Source organism: Equus caballus, unplaced genomic scaffold (assembly GCF_041296265.1).
Source record: "Equus caballus isolate H_3958 breed thoroughbred unplaced genomic scaffold, TB-T2T haplotype2-0000784, whole genome shotgun sequence".
Lineage (NCBI taxonomy): Eukaryota > Metazoa > Chordata > Mammalia > Perissodactyla > Equidae > Equus > Equus caballus.
In genome coordinates, this window is record NW_027221997.1 from 34030 (window position 1) to 45236 (window position 11207).

General features: G+C 34.7%; 1 long non-coding RNA gene across 2 annotated transcripts in view; it reads right to left on the minus strand.

The window, feature by feature from the left end:
- The window catches only part of LOC138922381 (uncharacterized), a 29841-nt gene extending 19346 nt beyond the window's left edge, over positions 1-10495 (minus strand). For both annotated transcript variants that reach the window (XR_011435469.1, XR_011435468.1), the window contains exons 1-2: positions 10380-10495; positions 9340-9432 (exon numbers count right to left, since the gene is read on the minus strand). This is a non-coding gene — a long non-coding RNA (uncharacterized lncRNA). The remainder of the gene's footprint in view (positions 1-9339; positions 9433-10379) is intronic.
- Between the last annotated feature and the right edge of the window lie 712 nt (positions 10496-11207).

Sequence of the window (11207 nt, forward strand, 5' to 3'; positions counted from 1 at the left end):
CCATAAAAAATACAAAGAGAAAATTCAGTTTTAATGTGGATGGATATATATTTAACCCCAATTGCTTCATAAAGACATACATTTCAAAAGAGGAACTGTGCTGGAATCTCTAACAACAGGAGGCCTTATGCAGAGAGAATGTGGATGGAACTCTTCCTCCATTGTTACCCTTGTGTGGTTCAAGTTCAGAAGTTATATCTCTTCTTGGGATTATCTTTGCAAAAATAATGTTTGTGAGTGTGGTATACCTTCTGAGGAAAACTGTGGCGGCAGTAGTAATATTAGGATATTGGGATTTTTTTTCCTCCATAATGGAAATGCTTAGATATATAGCAATACCCAAGAGATGGAGATGGGGGTCACTGATCTGAGAAGCTGAGTAACCTGTACTAAGTATCATAAGTAAGGATGTAATTCACCCGGAATTTGGATAGAGGGCGCAGACATCAAAGCTCATAGACTTTCCACACAACTGCATCTCTTGTTCAAAGTTACTGCTTTTGTGTAAAAAAAAAAAAATTGCCAGAGAGAGGAAAGTTGATTTGCTCCAAATCACATCAAAATGCATTCAGGTACCTCAGCTGTCACTAATGATGAGATCTATGAAGTCACTTGTAATTATGGATTGTAATTTTCTTTCCTCTCATTACTGCTCACCACCATCTGGTGAAGGTATAAAGAGAAATCCTCACAAATGTTTGGGTGTTTTTGTAAAAGCACAGAATTTTTTCAAGTTTACCTTTCACCAATTTTGATTTATACTGGATTTTAAAACATATTGAGTCTTATTCTCCACTCTCCTAGCGGGAGGGAGTAGCTGCCATAAATCCTAGATACTGCTGCCTACACAAAAGAAAAGATGGTCCTGGATTGCCTGACATATATAATACCAGCTCGGGGGCAGGAAAAATGTGACAGGAGAAGAATTCTCTACAGTCTTCCAGGCACAGAAATGTATAGAGCAAGCTTTTCATTATCAAGGAGAAATTAAGCTAATTCATTTGCAGTGTTAAAATTGTACAGTGGAGAAACTTTCTCTCCAAGACCTAGTCATAAATGAGACAAATGGAATATATTTCTTAACAATAAAATCTACGTCCCATCAATTATAACTATTTGAAAATAATTACCCTAACAATCATGTCTTACACTACGGTGAGGGATATCAGTTTTTCTCACCCATATCAAAAAAAAAAAATAAGCAATCTGCCTTTTCCAAAGCATGCCAAAAAATTGAATTTGAAAATGAAAACTATGATTGAAATTAAAAAATACGCTAAAACTAATAAATATGACTAAGATCATGTTTGAGATAGCAATATGATTTTTGGGTAAACACAGAATACAGAGCTTTGTCACAAAGGACTGTGGAGTTTTCTAGGCAAATCTGATTATCTTTATTCCCTGAGAGGTAGCAGTAATCATATGCACATCAACATAATTCTGAGTTCTGAATAATTGGTAAGATTATGTAGTCATGATGAATCATTTTATTTTAGATAGAATAATATGTTGATTATTTTATATAAAAATGCACACTTAGATTGTTTCAGACATACTCAGAGATCCTGGAAAATACCCTTGGATATTCAGTGGTTTATACTTGTAGAACTTATCTTTTAAAATGAGATACTGGAAGGCAGACAATGAGAAAAATCAAAACTCAGACATATATTAGGCTCTGCTCTGTCCTCATTTAAATGCTGACAAAATAATCAGGATTGAGTAAAGGAAAAAATGAAAGACTTCAGTCACTCATTCTTTAATGCTTTCTATTCTCCTTTAGTTTTAGTTATGAATTGTAACTTTATCAGGTTTTTAGGCTAATTCTCCGATAACTGATTTAACTGAAAATCCTCTCAGGCAAAAGATACATGATTAGAGAGCAAATTTGCACTGTAACTGGAATAAGTTGATTTCTAAGTGAATTTTTACAGACTATCTTGTGAAACCTAGGATACTCAGCATGCCTTTATTATTTTTATAACCAATATGAATTATCATTATAAAAATGTTAATAAAACAAGTCAGAGAATATACTACTTTAAAAGAAATTCTAATGGTTCTGTACTTGACTGCTCATGTCCACTTTCATGTGATTTATGAGAGGACTTGATGGTAGCAATTGAAAGTGAAATGTAATGGCAATAAACATGCCACAAAAGATTGAATAACCTTGGGGTTTTACATTTCCAACACAAATAAATACTCCACGCAATCATATAGAATATCAAAGTGGCAGTAACATAGTTCTTTTTCTTCGTGTTTACAGTTACTGTGCTATCACTGTTTTTTTTTCAAATCTACTGCTTAAATGTAGGAACCTGTAGTCCTACAGGATTGGAGACAGGAACTGCACAAGGATCCAACCAGTTACAAACCTGCTCCTGAAACACATCCATGTGGCTGAGTGTTTGGTTGTGTTAGGGGCTAACTACAGCTGAGAGTTCTCCAAATTCACTTCTAAATAGAATAATATTTATCAAAAGAAAAGTAACAAAAATGCAGTAATTTGAAGTTTACATGTATGTAAATAAACCTCACCTGTAACCATAAAAATTGTTGAGAACTTAGACCAGGAAAGAATTTTGCAGGAACTACATTTTACCTCTGATTTTATTTAGAATTGCTGGTACTGAGGTTAAGGAAAAACAAACAGGCTCTTCAGTCTTCTTTTATTATAATTTAAAGGCCATTAATAGACAATGCACATGTTTATTGCCGGCATGGCCGGCAGACATCCCTGCCACTTCACCCTTGTTACGCTGCTGCTAAAACGTGAATTGTGCCTTGATAACTGCTTTGTGGAATTCTGTTTCTCTCAGGAATTCTATCTCATTTTATAAAATAGGTATTTATTGACACAGCACTTCTAATTAGGGTCCTACTTGTGAGAACATGTGTTGGATGAAATGGCTTCTGTCTTTAGATATCACTTAAATACAAACTTACTAAAAACAGATACAAGGATCTGATTACTCAGTTTCGTCTTCCAATGCAGTCAAGTTCAACCTTTTACATATTGTGCTGCATGCTATGGTTTGTCTCCTTCAGCTTTTGTTTCTTTCCTTTTAGTTTGAGGAGATGGGAATTCAAAGGCTACGTATCACAGATTGGCCCATTGTTGATTTTCTAGCTGGTACTAGGTTCTCATATCATTTGCACTTGGGTGAGATGTAAAAGTGAGAAGGAAGGTGGAGAGCATTTTGCTCTCCCTTTTTGTCTTATTCTGATGACAAGTATGGTTGTGCAAATGAGAGTTCTCTGCAGTACACTGCAATATCTATACTCCAATGTCTTTAATGACAAGAAGTAGTTTGGTGTTGATGCTGGCTTCTTGGTTTTCCAATATGGTTTCTCAATCTAGGTAACACATGTGGATGTCCACTGTCTAACTTCCTGGATGATGAGAGGAAGTTGCAGCTTTGGCATTGGCAAGTCTGGGTTCCCACATGATTTCATGGTGGCCTAAGAGGTAGATTGTCCTCCAATTCAGTTCTGTATGGCTTTGTAGTTCTTTGTAGTTCTGTATTGTATCAGAGCTTTGGGGAAGATTGGGTTAGGAAAAGACTAACCAAACGTTATGGGACATTGTTACAAGAACACTAGAAAAAGCAGTAACAATAATAATAAAACACTAACATGATTTAAAAAATATACTGTATTCCTAACAAAACAGATGTACCATAACAAGTAGAAGTTTTTATGTTTTATGGAAAATGGTAAAGGTAGTTTGTTGGAAAGTTTGAGAAGGTCAGTGGCATTTAATTGTGGAAAAGAGGGTAGAGGGTTGTCAGCATCATCAGAAGATTCAGGTGGAAAAGCCGTTGGAGACTTCTCATGAAATGATGTGATGCACAGACAGATAACTCTCGTTCACATTGTGTTGTGCTTGTTTACAAAGTTCTACCAAGACCGAGCTTGTGTCCACACTGAGCCAAGGGGAAGATTCTGGGGTGAACGATTATTGTGTACACTACTGTACTCTGTGGCTTGCAGAGAGTTCATATATTTTACATTCATTTTCTATTATTTGAAGGTACGAAAGTTTAATTTGCTGAGAAAATTTATCTTATACTGATATATATTATTAATCATACCTGAACTAAGTTTTACCTTTTCAGAGCAGACAATCATATAGTTTCATTCAATTTATTTATTTTCCCCTTTTATTATATTTGAAATATGGATTTTGGGATATATGCATATAAGTGGGGGTATTTTATATATAAATTTCATTTCAAGGTTTATTGTTTATAAAATATTTATTTGTAATAAGCCATCTATTTTTTTAAAAGCAGGTACTGTATCAGATCCGGTATGTTTGAGGATTTTCTCAAATCTTGTGTTATCAAAGGCAATACAGTGAGGGATGATTGGCTGCTCTGAATTGTGGTCACATCTCTCTGTGCAGCTCCAACGTTGTGGGAACTTGGAAGGACTCAAGGAAGATTTTCACATACTGGTATCCTTACTTGGTGTATTCTTTCTTTTATTAATTTTTTGTTTAGTAGTAAGCCAAAGTGAAGATAAATCAAGCTGAGTACCAGTGATCATTCTCAATCCAGATCAGAATTTGCGTTGAACCCAGATGCCAGCATACTTTGCAAATAACTACCCAGACTTTCCAGACCTCTGCCTACATCAGGAGGAAACCTAGTCTCCTGGCTACTATCGTGATCAGCCTCTTATGAGACTGAAAGTAGTGCACCTTACAATAACCAATAAATATCTCCTATTTTGCAAGTGATACTCCTGCTAGGTCAAATGCCAAATTCAGATATTTAATGTCTAGAAGTTGACAGTGACTGAGATCCTTCAGGATTACAATTATTCCATTATGTATTTCAGATTCTGATATACAGGGACTGATTTTAAAGCATTTCTCAAATCAGAAAATTTCTTTTTATATTATTTATTACATTATGGAAAGTTTTATCATATAAATTAAAATGAAATATTACATTTTATTGTAAATCACCACTTACATATGAAAAATGATGTCTGCTTATTGCTGTGTCCACAGATTTATAATTAGAATTACCACAACAATAGGTGAAACCTATTACAAGTAAATTGTAAACTCTGTGTCACTTATTAAATTTCTTCACGTGGTTTGCATCTACCTTAAAGAAATTTATTCTCTGTAAGTTATTTCTTAGCTTATCCTAGCCCACAACATTTGCTCTTTCCTCTGAACACCTGGTACTTTCAATTTTAAACAATATATTTTGTCAATTAATATGCACAGTCTTTTGTTACAATTAGGTTGATTTCTCCATGAGATTTTATGTTCTGTGAGCTATTCAAGATACATCTCGCACTGTTCATGTGGCTTCATTAATACAATATGAGCATGAAATACTTGGTTAAATAAGTTTTTTGATTGGTTGACACATCACTATATTCAAACAAAGACATTTACAATTTAAAGTGTATTTCCTTCAGTAAAAGGATATTTAAACTAAAAAAAAGTGTATATATATCTATATAGATATAGATATATAGATATACATATGTATCTATATATATATATATCTATATATATAGATGTACTTTCCCCCCACCATATCAGCTTTTTAATTTTATGGATGAGAAATCAGAAATTTGTGGAGCTTAATGACTCTGTCCAATATCACATAGCAAGCTAGTGGCAAAATTATAACTTGGATCCAGGTCTACTGATTTTTAGCCCACTGTACTGTGCAATTTAATAAATAATTTTAGTGAAAGAAAATTTCAACAAAAACAGCAACTTGATTATGGCTCCAGGAATCAAATTTTCTTTCCTAGAATGAAAGCTGCTGCTTAATGTCTATGTCTTTCGTCCTATGATAGATGACGCTGAATGCTCGGTGACAAACTTAGCTGAAGAAAAGAGGTAGTAAATAATACAAAGAAAAGTAAAACACAAGAATTGCAATATTTCCCTGTGGAATAATATTCACGGCAAAAAACGCTGACAGCCAAAAAGATAATAGATGTTGTGGAGACATCTGGAATTCCAAATGCAGTGCATCTAGCAAGAAATAAAGGGAAGCAGATGGGCCTTTCGTCTTCTGAATTGTATTCTCAAGAACAGGAAGAACCTGCCCAATGACCAAGGGCACAGTAACCTAATCTAATGGCAAAACACTGTGATAATAAATGTGAAAAATGGAAAAAAGTTCCTATGAGATAAAAATAGAATGTAATCAGACTTTATGATTAAGGAGAAATGAAGAAGAGCAGGAAAAAAATTTGTATTTAATATGCAACAGAATTCTAAAAATATATTTACTCCTTTACATTTGAATAATATCTTTGCTATTGCTTACCAAATTCTTGAGGCTATTTTTCTTTCTTCAACTATAAACTACAGAAAATCATTTGGAAGAATGTTGGGGTGTTGCTATAGGTACAATTTTACTTTGAATTACTTAATTTTTCAATAAGTAGTGCATATTATTAGAATTCATATTTCATCTCCTTTTTGCTTCTAGTCACCTTTAAAATCATTGTAAAAACTGGCTCAAGGAAAACAGTAGTTAATGAAAACAGGCATTAAATTAGCATCTGTGAAAAGCAAAGTGAATGACACATGGGTAATGAAGGTTAGACAGACACTGGAATGAATGAGACTAAGGCAAGTTTTTCCATCTAACCTGTTAAGGAGAAATTTGGAGGGAGAATGGATTATAGTTTTGCCTAATAGGTTAAAGAAATAATAACTAATCTGAATTAGAGTTTAACTCCTTTTAGAAGAAAAAGGCCAAAGAAAGCAGGCAGGTTTTCATGACTCTCTCTATAAAAGGTATATAATGAATATATATAAAATATAAATGGTATATAAATATATTAAATAAAATATATACATTAAAAAGGAAAAATATTTAGTAGGGCTTTATATGAGTGGACTAAACATCAAATTAACTATGTGTTTTTGAAATAATCATACACATTTATAATTGTAGATCTATACAGACCTCAAACAATTTTAAACTATCACCTTGTTATATAATCAATTAATTTCTTTGTTTCAATTTCTCTTATATAGTATCATGTGGCTTAGTTTGCACTATCAGTAATGCCATAATACCTTTTTGGTTTAAAAAAGGAAAAATATTTTCCCTTAGGTGAATCCTAGGCCAAAAACTTCATATCAGTCAGTTTTCAAATAACATTATTTTCCTATTCTGATAAACATAGGCAAACATTTCTTTTGTTGCAAGTTGTAAAATAGTGACACCAGTTCTTTAAGCCAGTGGTCTTCTGTATTCAAACTGACTCACTGGTATGAAAGCCTGAAGTGGTGATGGGGCTTCTGGGTAATCTCTTTGCATTGTGTCTCAGCTTTTCTCTGTGGGCCTGGGTAGAACATCCTTATTTTTTCCACAAGCTCAATTAAGCCTGTTGGCAACACTGAATCAAGGTTTCGGTTGTCCCAGTGGTGCCAGGAGATGGAAAAAGGCAACCCATATTTAACCCCGCGCTTGAAGATAGAAACATTTGTAAGTCTAATTTAAAGATTGCCTCTGACAAACAAGAAATAAGAAAATCGAGCTTTTAATTTTATTAATTCATCAAGGAGCCATCTGGCGAAAAATAACAAATACCATAAGTTGTGTAGCCTTGAATACATTCCAGGACTTATTAGCTGCAATTTGATTAGTGCACTCACTCCGTTGTAATGAGACCTTATGCCAAATTCCCTGGCTCTAGAGAACTCTGTCACATCCCAGTATCGATAGAATACTGTAAACTCTTTTGCTAATATTTACAGAGGCTTTGAGGCTTTGCTTTGAATTACTGGCTGATCTTCCTAACCTCCCACTGCGTTGAGATCATGGTGTGCAAGGACTTTTCAGTATCGAAGCTTTTGCAAATTAATTTCAGAATTATCAAATGTAGCTGCGTCTCGTTTTTGTTGTTGCCAAGGCAAACATTCATTTTGATGTTTATATGATTTGATTGGATATATGTAATACAGCTCTTTTTTCATTTCTACTATTCCTAAGCATTAATGAGTTTTATTTTTAAGGTTGAAGTTGTAGTTGATATTTGGACGTATATAGGAAAACTCATTTATAATAAGAAATGTATGCAAAATTTATTTTCTTAATATTGTTCTTTTAGTAGATGATCAGTCAGGAAAACTGAAACAAAAAGCAACCGTGTCTTCAGTGCCACAGTTATGTTCATTCCCCTCTACATATCTTTAGCATTTGCATTTGAGAAAAAAAAAAACCTACTTGTGATTACCCTGAGATTAAACAGAACTATAAGACTAAAAAAAAAGAGAGAGATGAGCATTGAAAAATATTATCAACAAATTAAATGAAATCAGAAGATATAAACAATTTGATTTATAGACTACTAGGTTTCGAATATAATGTATCAAGCTTTTATGCATTTATACATCAATTAAACAAATACGTACTCCATATGTAATATGTATCAAGCTAGTCTAAACTTTTTCCTCTGAAGTCAAGAAAACTTAGAATCATAACAATTATTAAGTGAATAATTGCAGCAAAGTGGTGCAATTTTTAAAATTGTTTTTATTTGACTTAAGCTTAGTTACATTTATTCAATTTTTAATTCAAGGAGACAATTTGCCTTTCTCCAAGTTTAGTTTGATAAGATTATTTCTAATTTCCTCTCCCCCACAAAAAACTCACAATCTTGATATTTCCTATTTTGAATTATCCAGGAGGCTATTGTTTTCCTTGTCCATGTCCTAGTAAGATGGCATTTTGACCAAAGAAATACCTGGATCCAACCTAAGAAATAGTAGAAAGGTTTTACAGTAGAAGTGAGATCGGGGATGCTATCCAAGCCTTTTTGTTTAGATGATGACGTAGCATCATCTGTTGATTCCCTATTATCTTGCAAAACCAGCAAGCACTCTGTCTTTTAATCTCAAGTTTAGCCAAGAAGCAGACGCATATTTTTTGCCAGAAAGTGGTGAAATAACACGATAATTTACTCAATCTGGATAATTAATAAACAGCTAAGGAAAAGTGACAGGTTTCCAGTTATGGGCCATCTATCAGGCTAAGACCTACACTGGAGAGTCTAATCAGAGTCTATTGTTTCATGTCACCAGCAGGCCAGTACTTTCTGTTTTTTATTCTTGCTTGCGTTCAATGTACACATATAGGAGAGGGCCCCTTGGGAAGAAAGAAGCTATGATCTTACTTATGGCTGATAGTTTATTTCTAGTTTTAATTAATCCATTTCGTGAAAAGGACTGAAGGAAACCAGAATATGTCACCCTAAAGCATGCCTCTTTGACATAAGAGCTATTTTAAGCTGAAGGCAATTAAGAAGCAGCAAACATTGGAAAGCAGTTCTCACCTCCATCCTTTCTGCAGAAAGGCAGGGTTTAGGTTCTCCTTTACTGGAGACGACTCTAGACTCTTATCAGCCCAGAGATGGCACCAAAGGAATCTGCAAACCAAACGGTACTCCATTACTTTCCTCCTGTATATTTAACTTCACACAGTTTGCCTCCTTTGGAAGCCAAAAACTGCTTTCTTTTGTCTTGTCACTTCTCTATAAATTTATTGTTCTTTGTTGAAAATGCTGTAAGCTTGAACTCTAAGCCGTCTCTTTGAGTTACTCTTTCCCTGAGTCACACTCATGTATATATGAGATATGCATGTTAGTAAACTTCTATTTGTTTTTCTCTTGTTAATCTGCCTTTTGTTACGGGGAGCCCAGCAGAGAATGTAGAAGGGTGGAAGGAAAAGGATTTATTCCTCTCCTACGGGACACTGTTTCTCCTCTTACAGAAAGGTTTATTTTTTTTTTGAAATCCATGAAATTGGAAAGTTGTTAAGCTAAAATAAAAAATAAGAGCAAAAACAAAAACAAAAACACTTGAGTCTTCTTAATGAAATTTTCTGAGTGATGAAAAATAATATTTTCAACTGGACAAATAAAAATATAAACCTAAGGATGCTTTTTAAATTCATGGATCTTTACTTATTCAACCCCATTTCCTCTTTGCCCTTTGAGTGTTTTATTTGTGTGAAAGATCTTTTCCTGCTGTACTTTCTTGTCCTGTTATTATAATCTTACTCCTCCACCCTTCCATCCTCTCCATTGGACACAGAAAACAAGCTGTAATGCAAGAATCAAGGTAGTTGCTCCGATCAACACCCATACCCACTCTTCCCATGGCATTCTGGACAAGGAGATGGGGCAGTTGATGTAAGGAGATTCTAACTAAAAAATAAGGACACAGTCCAAAATTACCAAACATTTGAGGCTACTCCACACTATTATAAAGGGAAAAGAAAGTCCAGCAAGGAAAGCTCTTTTACACAAAGAAAATATTCAGATAGCTTCTTATCTACTACCTCTGTTACCGAACCTGAAGTGAGTTCGCTCACCCGTCGCACAGCAAGCCAATCTCTGACACTGGGTGTGCTGGAAGAAAGTAGGAATTTTATCTTTGCACAGCACTGAGCAAGGAGAGAGGGCAGCTAACACTGAAATCCCAAACTCCTCGAAAAGCTAAAAGGAAGGGTTTTTATTTGGGGTTTTAGGTTGGGGAGAGGGAGCATACGGCCTTGCTGGTCAGAGCTTTCCCACCAGCCTGTCTTTGGCCTTGAGACACTTGCAGAGAGGAGGGAGCTCATGACCTTGCTGGTCAGCAGCTTTCCCACCAGCCTGTATCTCTTTGCGGGAGGAGATAGTCCAGGTGGTTGTCCTTGACGGTGTCTGTCTCCATGGAGGATAGTGGATTCTGGAGCCGGGAAGCCAGAGAGTAAGCAGGGAATGAGTGTTTTGGTTTTAACCCCATATATGCCAGGTTTAATGTGGGGAAACTGATATCAGGGTCGGTATCACCTCATGCTGAGTTTGGGGAGTTATACGAACTCTCTGTATTACCTTCACAATTTTTCTGCTAATATGAAAGTATTCTTAATTGAAAGTTTACAAAAATATGTATTACACTATTCTACATACTCCTAAATACTTGGTGTTCCTTTTGCTTTTAGAAACCCACAGATAGCATTAGAAATCTAATTTTAAACTTCTACTTAAAATAGACTGAATTATAGTTTCTTTAATGTTAAAACAATTTACAGAAGAATCTCACTTGATTCAAAATTCTGGATTAAAGTTTTTGAACACTAAACATTCTGAGGTAACCATGAAAGGCAGGCTAGTCATCAGCATAGCCCACTGACTGAAAGAAACCAGGGAGTTTAATT